This window comes from Erpetoichthys calabaricus, chromosome 7 (genome assembly GCF_900747795.2).
Source record: "Erpetoichthys calabaricus chromosome 7, fErpCal1.3, whole genome shotgun sequence".
Taxonomy (NCBI): domain Eukaryota; kingdom Metazoa; phylum Chordata; class Cladistia; order Polypteriformes; family Polypteridae; genus Erpetoichthys; species Erpetoichthys calabaricus.
Genome location: NC_041400.2, coordinates 111,695,296 through 111,706,844, shown reverse-complemented (window position 1 = coordinate 111,706,844; position 11,549 = coordinate 111,695,296).

Below are 11,549 nucleotides of genomic sequence, written 5' to 3'. Positions count from 1 at the left end.
AGTGGTATCGGTGCATCCCTAAAAATTACTGTATTTCTCCAAATTATTAACAATAATTTAGGAAACACAAAAGTGCTCTTCTCAAATACAGACCAACTATTTTACCCGGCTCCACCTTTCCAGTGGATGAAATTGGTGGATGAATGTCAAGCTTTTGCAGTATTTTTTTTTACAAGAAAGGAAAATAAACAAAAGATCTAATATAATTCAGACTTCAGAATTTCCTCCAAATAAACATACCATACTGAATTCCTTTAGCAAAAAAATATGCTTGAACATCACAGAATTACTTAACTTAAACTGTTCAACTGCACTCTTAATCCATTTCCAACAGGCTTTTTAAAGAAGTCTCTGAATGCTTAATCGACAGTGTCCTTGACAGTTAACCTCTCCATATAAAAACGGTTATTTTTCCCCGATTCTTTAAAGACTGCAGTACTGAAGCCTTTGCCTAAGAAAAAAAAATTGGACTGGTGTAGGACAGACTAGCACTACCCATTTTACTATGCTTTAGCATCCAAGAACTTTGCTAAAAAGTAAACTGCACAGACACTCTTAATTCCAGCAAGAGTGTTGGTTTTCTCTCCAGAGGACCTCTATGGAATGTAGTGTCTGGGCACTACCTGATAAAATGATCAATCACCAAGTGAGATCAGACATGTCTTCTTATGGTAACAGTTAAACATTGGGCTTAAGTAAAAAGCTAGAAGTCACCCATTGGCAATTGTGATGGACAAAGCTTTAAACCAACAGTCAACCAAGAAGCAAGGGCTTATGTGCACCTAAGAAACCAATGGCACTATGTCTTCTCCTTTTTTGTAAAAAAAAGCTATTGTACTCACACCAGATCTGGGCGGTTTACGAAGCCCACTGCTCGATCTGGCCATAACTCTGCTTTATAAAGCAGGACCCATTGACTAGAAAGTGGCTGTAACAAAAGCTGTAATGGTGCCTTTTACTCCAAAGAGCAAACTGGTGCTGGAATGGAAGGGAAGAATGGTAGACTTTCTGGATGAGAATTGGACGAGGGGGACATTAGTAACCTGCGGTGGGTTGGCACCCTGCCCGGGATTGATTCCTGCCTTGTGCCCTGTGTTGGCTGGGATTGGCTCCAGCAGAACCCCGTGACCCTGTGTTCGGATTCAGCGGGTTGGATAATGGATGGATGGATGGACATTAGTAACCGTTGAGCACAAGCAAGAGAGATATCACCAGTTGCCCAGTAGACATAAACTTTATGCTAACCAGAAGAGGTCACTGTATGTTAAAACCTTGAAGAGAAATCTGTAGTACCAGTTGCAAACAGAAGGTGCGATCATGACGAAGAAGGAGAACTCCTAAACAAAGGAAGAAAAGCGTGATTAAAGATCTGTTCACATGAGGCAGAGAAAGCCAACCAGTAAGGGAACAGAGCGTTGCATACACCAAACCATAAGTACTCCAACTTTGATTCTGGGAACTATTAATTGTAACTTGATAGATAGGATAAAACCTGGTAATTTATCATAGTATTGGTATCACTGTATCTGAAAAGTAATAATCTTTGCTAAGGATACATTTTTAGCTGTTATAAGTTTCACCATAAATCCAGTAGGAAAGTTTGCAGCAGCATCTCACATGTAACTGTGTGTGAGGGAGGTAACCCATTGTAGACTAGCTGTGAGCAAATGAAGGCCACAGTGCAGGCACTAGAAGCTTAAAACCTATCCATCTTGAGCACATGAATTGAAAGAACATAATTCATAATTTATGTGCCCTTTTCTGTAAGAAAGAAAACGTTTAACTAAGCTTTTGCAGTTTTCTATTTTGTGTGGTTTTTGTCCTTTGTATATATACTGTATATTGTCATACATGCGCACTCATAAACCAACTTCCAGGCTCTGAGAAGGTAAGCAATACCACCTTGGAACGAGAGGGCGCACTGACGCTAACCATTTCTTCTCTCTCCACCGCAGTTCTGAGAAGAAGTCTGATGATGGCACCCAGACCTTCCCACACTTCCCTGTGAAGACTCTGCTCCATCCACCTGGAAGGATAAAAATGGCATCCCTGAAAGAAGGCGTTCATTTTGGATCTCCAACATGATGACAGGGCTACTGCTGAAGTGCCATATCCTTTAGCTGTGAAAGCCTCTGTAATTGGAGTGCTCAGAGCAATTTTTTTTTCGTTCTCCATTAAATAAATTTGCCTGGTTGACACAACAGCCTTTCTTTTGGTATCCTCATTCTGTTCACCCAGTCACAGCATATATATTATATACATTATACCATTCTGTTCACCCGGTCACAGTATATATATTATATACATCCACCTTGATAAAAGGAAACATGTCTTTGTGTGTCTATGTAAATGCCCAGTTGCTATATCTCCCAATATTTCAAATAAGGAAGCATCAAAAACATTTTAGTAGTAAAATGCATAGCATTTGTCATTCCAATTGATGGCAAATGCCAAACATTAACACTGCTTTTATAAATCCCATACCAAATGGTATATAACAGAGACAGATGCATTGCATGGTGCACTGCAAATGTTAAAACTGAGGTCTTAGTCTAGATTTCAACCTGGCTTAGAAGGTTAGCACATTAAGTCTATATATATTTGTATATATCCATCTTATTTTGTCCTTAAATTACAAATAAATTGTATTTTTTGGTCTATTCATTGAAAAATAGTCTACCATGTCCAAACCACGACAGAGAAAGTGAAAGTTATTTAATGTAGACTTTAAATTGTATAGGGGTGGCACAGTGGGTAGTGCTGCTGCCTCGCAGTTAGGAGACCTGGGTTCGCCTCCCAGGTCCTCCCTGTGTGGAGTTTGCATGTTCTCCCTGTGTCTGCGTGGGTTTCCTCTGGGTACTCTGGTTTCCTCCCACAGTCCACAGACATGCAGGTTAGATGCATTGGCGATTCAAAATTGTCCCTAGTGCGTGCGTGTGCCCTGTGGTGGGCTGGCACCCTGCCTGGGGTTTGTTTCCTGCCTTGCGCCCTGTGTTGGCTGGGATTGGCTCCAGCAGACCCCCATGACCCTCTAGTTAGGATATGGCAGGTTGGATAATGAATGGATTAAATCGTATAGATTTCTTTATATTTCTGGCATCCTGACTGGCAAGTGAAACAGGCCTACTTTGGTGGGCAAAAGATAAAATCCTTTAAACACACCACATTAATTTGGCAGCCCTGGATGGGCATCTTACTTAATTTTCCTTTAAAAATAAAATTACTGGCATTGCTAAAGGCAACAGTGATATTTAATTAACTGATTCATTAACATCAATCAGTCAGTTCATCTTGTCATACTGTAGCACGTTTGATCTTTTATATCACTAAAATATTTTGAGAAATTAATTTCTGTTTTTTTTTTTCAGCCAGCTATTGAATAGATTTACAAACCAAAGATCAACAAGCAAAAGTTATAAATCAGCTGAAACATTTTCAAAATGCAGCAGGAACAATCTTAACTGAAAAGAGAGTTTTAGAAAATAGCAAAAATAGCATAGTGCCAGCCACCTGGTCAAAGTTCTCTGCACCTGCTTTTGATGTTAGGAGTTCATTTTCTCCAGGATCCTGATGGCTGGGGTTGGGGAATTGGTTTTCCTCTCTTCTACAGCCATCTGTTATCAAATTGGACTCTAATATTTGCCATTACAGTATATCTATAATAGACTGCCTAAAGCCAACAGCTATGTAATTTCATTAATGGCTCTTCCATTTTAAAAAAATACATTTATGGATTATTTTTACATTTTTTACCTTTGTAATTATAATTTTCTTTTACTTTTTGTAACACACTTTGGTTATTCTTTTTGTATGAAAATGTTCCAAATAAATAAATGTTGATGTGACAGGCAACTGCATACTTTCTCCAAAGAAAAAAGAATGGGTAAACAGGGATTAATTTGTTTACAGAATTTAAAAGTCCTCTTTTATTACCAGCACCCAGCTGCCTTCTGTTCGGAGCACATGCAACACATGCTGCCTTATAAAAGGCAAACAGTATAATTAAAGACTTCAGCCATCCTGCACAATTGCTCTTCTCACTTTTTCCCTATGCTAAACAGTACTGGGTCATTTAAATGTACACTACTAAAGTCAATAGTTTCATTCCACTCATAGTTAGGATTACTGGAGACCTAATTGTAATAAGAAGTATTGCAACATAAAAAACACTGTGTGTGCATGTATGTGTGTGTGTGCGTGTATGTCTACAGAAGCAAAGGTGTTTACACCTGATGAGCCCCAATTAGGGCAAAACATGTGTCATGTACTCTTTGTATTATTTGTCAGATACCGTATCATTATAAGGGGGTTGATAATCAGTTTCAGCTGCTTTGGTGTTAATGAAATTAACAACAGGTGCACTAGAGGGGCAACAATTGTTGTGGCGAAAAATTGTCAATGGAAGGCTTTTTACCTGAAATGAAGGCTATTAGGACTCATAGGATAGGCAAACAGAGTCAAGAGTTTTATTGCAATAAAATAACAATAATAATAACACGGACTCAACCCAATACGGCCAAATTGAGCTTAGCTCCGAACAGTTCAGGACTCCAAACTTATATAGTCATTTCTTATCACTCCGACCTCGCTCAAATTAGCTCATTTGCTGTTTTCTCTGACACCCCTCTGCACCTGCCCAGTCAATACCTCGAGTTCTCATGGGAGCCATTATTATCTCTTGACTGTCCCTGCAGCTGGCTCCCCAGTATTTCTACTGTCTATTGTTCATCTTGTGGGGTACAGCCCGGACACAGACAGGTAGACAAGATGTTATAACCCAACACACATTTATTTACATTATTCTCATCCATTACAGTGCACATTCCCAGTGCCTCAGCACCAATCACCCCTTAAGTCCTTGGCCACACTCACAATACCTTTACAGTCTCTGGTTCACCTCCACTCCTCTTCACCAAGCTTCGTCCTCTTCCACCCGACTCTTGCCCCTGACTGGAGGCACCCCGGAAGGACTCCAGGTGCATCCTGAGGCTTCTGTAGCTACACCCCTGTGTGGCGGAAGCTCTAGCAGTGTAATCGGAAGTCCACCGGGTGTCCCCAATCCTCTTCCCCCCAGCACTTCCGGATGTGGTGGAAGTACTGAGGTCCAGGGCTCCCAAGGCATCGGGGCATCCCATGGCGGTGACCACAGGCCCCTACAGGGTTGAGCTTCCAAGCTCTGTACCCGTGGCCCCCACATCAACCAGGGAGGACGCCCCGTCGTGTTCTGGAGGAGGCACAAGCCCTCCTCCGGTCCTCCTGGGCATCCCGGCCTGGCATGAACCCCAGCTGGGTACCACAATCTCTAGTTTCTAGTTTTCTGTATATCTTTCACTGGCCATGGCCTTTCTTCCATTTATGGATTTCCTCTCGTCATTTTCCCTTCCTAGTCAATTTGATGGTCAAAGCTAAGTTTTAATTTAAAAAGAAATATGGCATGTGCCTTTATTTAATCATTTACTTGGCAGTCCTGACTTGCATTAGTATCTACACTAAGGTTAATGCTTATATACAGTGGTGTGAAAAACTATTTGCCCCCTTCCTGATTTCTTATTCTTTTGCATGTTTGTCACACAAAATGTTTCTGATCATCAAACACATTTAACCATTAGTCAAATATAACACAAGTAAACACAAAATGCAGTTTGTAAATGGTGGTTTTTATTATTTAGGGAGAAAAAAAAATCCAAACCTACATGGCCCTGTGTGAAAAAGTAATTGCCCCCTTGTTAAAAAATAACCTAACTGTGGTGTATCACACCTGAGTTCAATTTCCATAGCCACCCCCAGGCCTGATTACTGCCACACCTGTTTCAATCAAGAAATCACTTAAATAGGAGCTGCCTGACACAGAGAAGTAGACCAAAAGCACCTCAAAAGCTAGACATCATGCCAAGATCCAAAGAAATTCAGGAACAAATGAGAACAGCAGTAATTGAGATCTATCAGTCTGGTAAAGGTTATAAAGCCATTTCTAAAGCTTTGGGACTCCAGCGAACCACAGTGAGAGCCATTATCCACAAATGGCAAAAACATGGAACAGTGGTGAACCTTCCCAGGAGTGGCCGGCCGACCAAAAATTACCCCAAGAGCGCAGAGACGACTCATCCGAGAGGTCACAAAAGGACCCCAGGACAACGTCTAAAGAACTGCAGGCCTCACTTGCCTCAATTAAGGTCAGTGTTCACGACTCCACCATAAGAAAGAGACTGGGCAAAAACGGCCTGCATGGCAGATTTCCAAGACGCAAACCACTGTTAAGCAAAAAGAACATTAGGGCTCATCTCAATTTTGCTAAGAAACATCTCAATGATTGCCAAGACTTTTGGGAAAATACCTTGTGGACTGATGAGTCAAAAGTTGAACTTTTTGGAAGGCAAATGTCCTGTTACATCTGGCGTAAAAGGAACACAGCATTTCAGAAAAAGAACATCATACCAACAGTAAAATATGGTGGTGGTAGTGTGATGGTCTGGGGTTGTTTTGCTGCTTCAGACCTGGAAGGCTTGCTGTGATAGATGGAACCATGGATTCTACTGTCTACCAAAAAATCCTGAAGGAGAATGTCCGGCCATCTGTTCATCAACTCAAGCTGAAGCGATCTTGGGTGCTGCAACAGGACAATGACCCCAAAACACACCAGCAAATCCACCTCTGAATGGCTGAAGGAAAAACAAAATGAAGACTTTGGGAGTGGCCTAGTCAAAGTCCTGACCCTGAATCCAATTGAGATGCTATGGCATGACCTTAGAAAGGCGGTTCATGCTAGAAAACCCTCAAATAAAGCTGAATTACAACAATTTTGCAAAGATGAGTGGGCCAAAATTCCTCCAGAGCGCTGTAATAGACTCATTGCAAGTTATCGCAAACGCTTGATTGCAGTTATTGCTGCTAAGGGGTGGCCCAACCAGTTATTAGGTTCAAGGGGGCAATTACTTTTTCACACAGGGGCCATGTAGGTTTGGATTTTTTTTTTTCTCCCTAAAATAATAAAAACCACCATTTACAAACTGCATTTTGTGTTTACTTGTGTTATATTTGACTAATGGTTACATGTGTTTGATGATCAGAAACATTTTGTGTGACAAACATGCAAAAGAATAAGAAATCAGGAAGGGGGCAAATAGTTTTTCACACCACTGTATTTGTCTATATTTATTTATGCTAATACATCCATCCATCCATCTTCCAACCCGCTGAATCCGAACACAGGGTCACGGGGGTCTGCTGGAGCCAATCCCAGCCAACACAGGGCACAAGGCAGGAAACAATCCTGGGCAGGGTGCCAACCCACCGCAGGACACACACAAACACACCCACACACCAAGCACACACACTAGGGCCAATTTAGAATCGCCAATCCACCTAACCTGCATGTCTTTGGACTGTGGGAGGAAACCGGAGGAAACCCACGCAGACACGGGGAGAACATGCAAACTCCACCAGGTCCCCCGGTCTCCCAACTGCGAGGCAGCAGCACTACCCACTGTGCCACCGTGCCGCCCATGCTAATACATGAATACACTAATTTTAGTTTTCATACATGACATCATCTTGACCTTGTATCAATGCCTTTGCGGTTTCTGCTGATTCACTATTCCAGCTGGCTTCTCACGTGCCTACCCTGACCATTTTTCCTGCATTTTGTTACTAGTATCGTTCCTTGTTTTCTGGCCTTCAAGGAACAGGTGTTCTCATTTCTCCTTAGCCTATCCTCGGGTAGTTTCTGTATGTCATTCTTGTCCTGTTCTGTTCTTCTTCTCTTAATACTGATAATTTTCCTTTTTTTCTAGAAAATGCAATATGACTGATTTTTTAGTTAACCATTTGCTTGACCTATCTTATTTGCTTAATCATTCTAATTTATGCTTAATCTAATGTTTTAGAAGCTGTTAATTACTTTTATGTCTATTTATGCTAATACTGCTAATACATAAATTTTTTTCTTCCATACAATGAGACGACCCCCCAAAACAGGAATGATTTAACAGGTGGAGGCCACTGACATTTTTCCCTCCTCATCTTTTCTAACTGTTTCTTCACTAGTTTTGCATTTGGCTACGGTCAGTGTCACTACTGATAGCATGAGGTGATACCTGGACCCTACAGAGGTTGCACAGGTAGTCCAACTTCTCCAGGATGGCAGACTGGTGTGAATATCTCTGACTAAACAATCAGAAAACAGACTTCATGAGGGTGGCCTGAGGGCCTGACGTCCTCTAGTAGGCCCTGTGCTCACTGCCCGGCACTGTGTAGCTCGATTGGCATTTGCCATAGAATACCAGAATTTGCAGGTCCACCACTGGCGCCCTGAGCTTTTTACAGATGAGAGCAGTTCACCCTGAGCACATGTGACAGACGTGAAAGGATCTGGAGAAGCCGTGGAGAACGTTATTCTGTCTGTAACGCCATTCAGCATGACTGGTTTGTGGTGGGTCAGTGATGGTCTGGGGAGGCATATCCATGGAGAGACACACAGACCTCCACAGGCTAAACAACAGCACTTGACTGCCATTAGGTATCAGGATGAAATCCTTGGACCCATTGTCAGACACTATGCTGGAGCAGTGGGTCCTGGGTTCCTCCTAGTGCACGGCAATGCCCGGCCTCATGTGGCGAGAGTATGCAGGCAGTTCCTGGAAGATGAAGGAATTGATACCATTGTCTGGCCCCCACGCTCGCCTCACCTAAATCCAATAGAGCACCTCTGGGACATTATGTCCATCTGACGCTGCCAGGTTGCACCTCAGACTGTCCAGGATCTCAGTGATGCCCTGGTCCAGATCTGGGAGGGAGATCCCCCAAGACACCATCCGTCATCTCATTAGGAGCGTGCCCCGACGTTGTCAGACATGCATACAAGCACGTGGGGGCCATACAAACTACTGAGTGTGATTTTGAATTGCTGCAATGAAATTTCGGCAAAATGGACCAGCCTGCTGCATCATTTTTCACTTTGATTTTCGGGGTGTCTTTAAATTCAGCCCACTGTAGGTTGATAATTTTCATTTCCATCAAACGATGTGGCATCCTTTCATTCCTAACACATTACCCAGTCCATATCAGTACAGACATCCAGCATGATTTTTTTCCCCATTGAGATCTGATGTGTTTATATATATAGCCACATATGTGCACCTGGGGATCACCATCCGGACTCAGTCAAGTTAAAAGGTACCAACCTGGGACTGTGTTCTTTTTCACCCACAGTTCCTAAAGGCAGCCCAAGGAAGAAGCCCAGCCTCCACCTTCATACCGGAGCAGGCTCCACCCCATCCAGTTAGGATGCAATAAAAATGGCCCCTGGAAAATGGCGGCTCATTCTAGAGCCAACAGGCAACAGAGAGGGAGCTCTCATTGACAGACTTGCTTTTGTTGCTCGACTTTTATGGCTAAAGAACTGCTTTTTGATCTCTGTTTCTTTGGGTCGACACCTTATAATTAAAAGGGGTAGCCTGGCTGGTGTCCCATTCATTCTCTTGATTCCTTGTGCTCACCAGACCAAAAATTTGTAAATTAGTCACACAGGCTAAATTTTATGTAACAGCATGTAAATCTTCTGTGAGTCTAAAGAAAAGCAGCAATTATATCTAATAATTACCATTTTGCATAGGTGATGTCAATTTTCATCCATGTTTCCACCACCAAATCAGTAGTTCAGCCAGATTAGTTGCCAGCATTTCACATATTGCTCAAAATAGTCCCACTGATTTTCTATGGGATTTTGTGGGCCAGTTGAGATGCAAGAATACTTCAGAATGTTGTTTGTGGCAATCACAACATAGTTCCAGTCCTGTACATGTGACAGTTGTCATCTTGGAAGACTCTGGCAGCCATTCTGTTTTCACTCTGGAGGTGAAACACAAAAACTAGCACAGCTTCTTCCAACACTGTTTTTACACAGGCAGTAGGTTTGTAAGTAATCAACAAAAGTTGGAACACCTATAGGAATTGTTAGCTGTCGCTACATTACTTATTTGTGAGCACCATCTTTTGGCCACAGTTCTGGTGAAGATTAGCAGTCGACTGCAATGTATGCCACTGCTGGAAGACCCTTTGTACAGTACGTTTTTGATACACTAACAGCTTTATGTAGACTATGCCCTTTAGCACAGTGGAATGTAATAACCTTTTTTTTTTAACCAATCATTCTTGTCTGTCATGTGACCAATTTTTCATGGACAGAACCAAGCAAATCTGTTACATTTCTGCTCCCCGTCACTCTACAAACCCTGTTGCACACAATACAGCTATCTGGAAAACAGTATTCATACTGGGGTGCCCTCTGTTGGTGTATGAAGACAAAGTGAGAACAAGTATGAACGAGTAAGAATTTAATTGAACTATGTGCTCATGACAATAAACTTCAACTTGAATTTGGGAGTAATCTGCGAGGAGTTTGAATGTTCTCCCGTATCTACTTGTTTTTTTTTTTCTTTTGTGCAGTTAGTCTGGTTTTTTGTGCCACAACTGAATGATGTGAACATCGAGTTAATTTTGTATTTAAGTGTATGCTACAAAGCACTGACACTCCATTTTGGTTTGCTTCTCACTTAACCAACAGAGTCTAACTGGAAGGAATTATCTTATTATAGGCAGAGGAGGTTGGAAGCATGCGCGTTGCCACACCCACCACACGACAAACCCCCCGAATTGGAACCTGAGTGCAGCAGTGGAAGGGGTGACACCTCAGCACCACACTAGAACAGTGTGAGGTTTTTGTTACAGTGGCTGGAGTGCCCATCCTGCCACCAACGCCCAAGTTTTCCCTGCAAGTTGGAGGACCTGCTTGCAGGACTGAGTGCAGGTTGGAGTAATGTTGACTATTGAGTAGGCATATCTTATAGTAGGTATGTCATGAAGTACAAGTGTTGTGTAGTGCTGTCGGTTATAGCCAGACACTTCTCAGTGTTTCTGCTGTGTAAATCACTTGAAATAAATATGAAATCCCATTACCTGTTCATCTGAGCTCCTGAATCACACAGTTTGGAGGTCTGCAGCTAGACCCTTTTGCCACTTTTTACTCAGCCCTGCTGGCTCAGGTATCAGCCCTAGTGACCCTGAACTATAGTAGATTAGCAAGTTAGAAAACGTATAAATGTATGACAAGTTAAATATGGAAAGTTTAAGGGTGTCCACAACTGTTGCAGGGCAGCACGGTAGCGCTGCTGCCTCGCATTTAGGAGACCTGGGTTCGCTTCCCGGGTCCTCCCTGTGTGGAGTTTCCATGTTCTCCCTGTGTCTACGTGGGTTTCCTCTGGGTGCTCTGGTTTCCTCTCACAGTCCAAAGACATGCAGGTTAGGTGCACTGGTGATCCCAAATTGTCCCTCGTGTGTGATTGGTGTGTGTGTGTGCGCGTGTGCCCTGTGGTGGGCTGGCGCACTGCCTAGGGTTTGTTCCTGCCTTGCACCCTGCGTTGGCTGGGATTGGCTCCAGCAGACCCACGTGACCCTGTCTTAGGATATAGCAGGTTGGACAATGACTGACTGACAATTGTTGCAATTTCAGTACTGCGGGGGCCGTTCAAAAAGCTTCAGCACTTTTTTATACT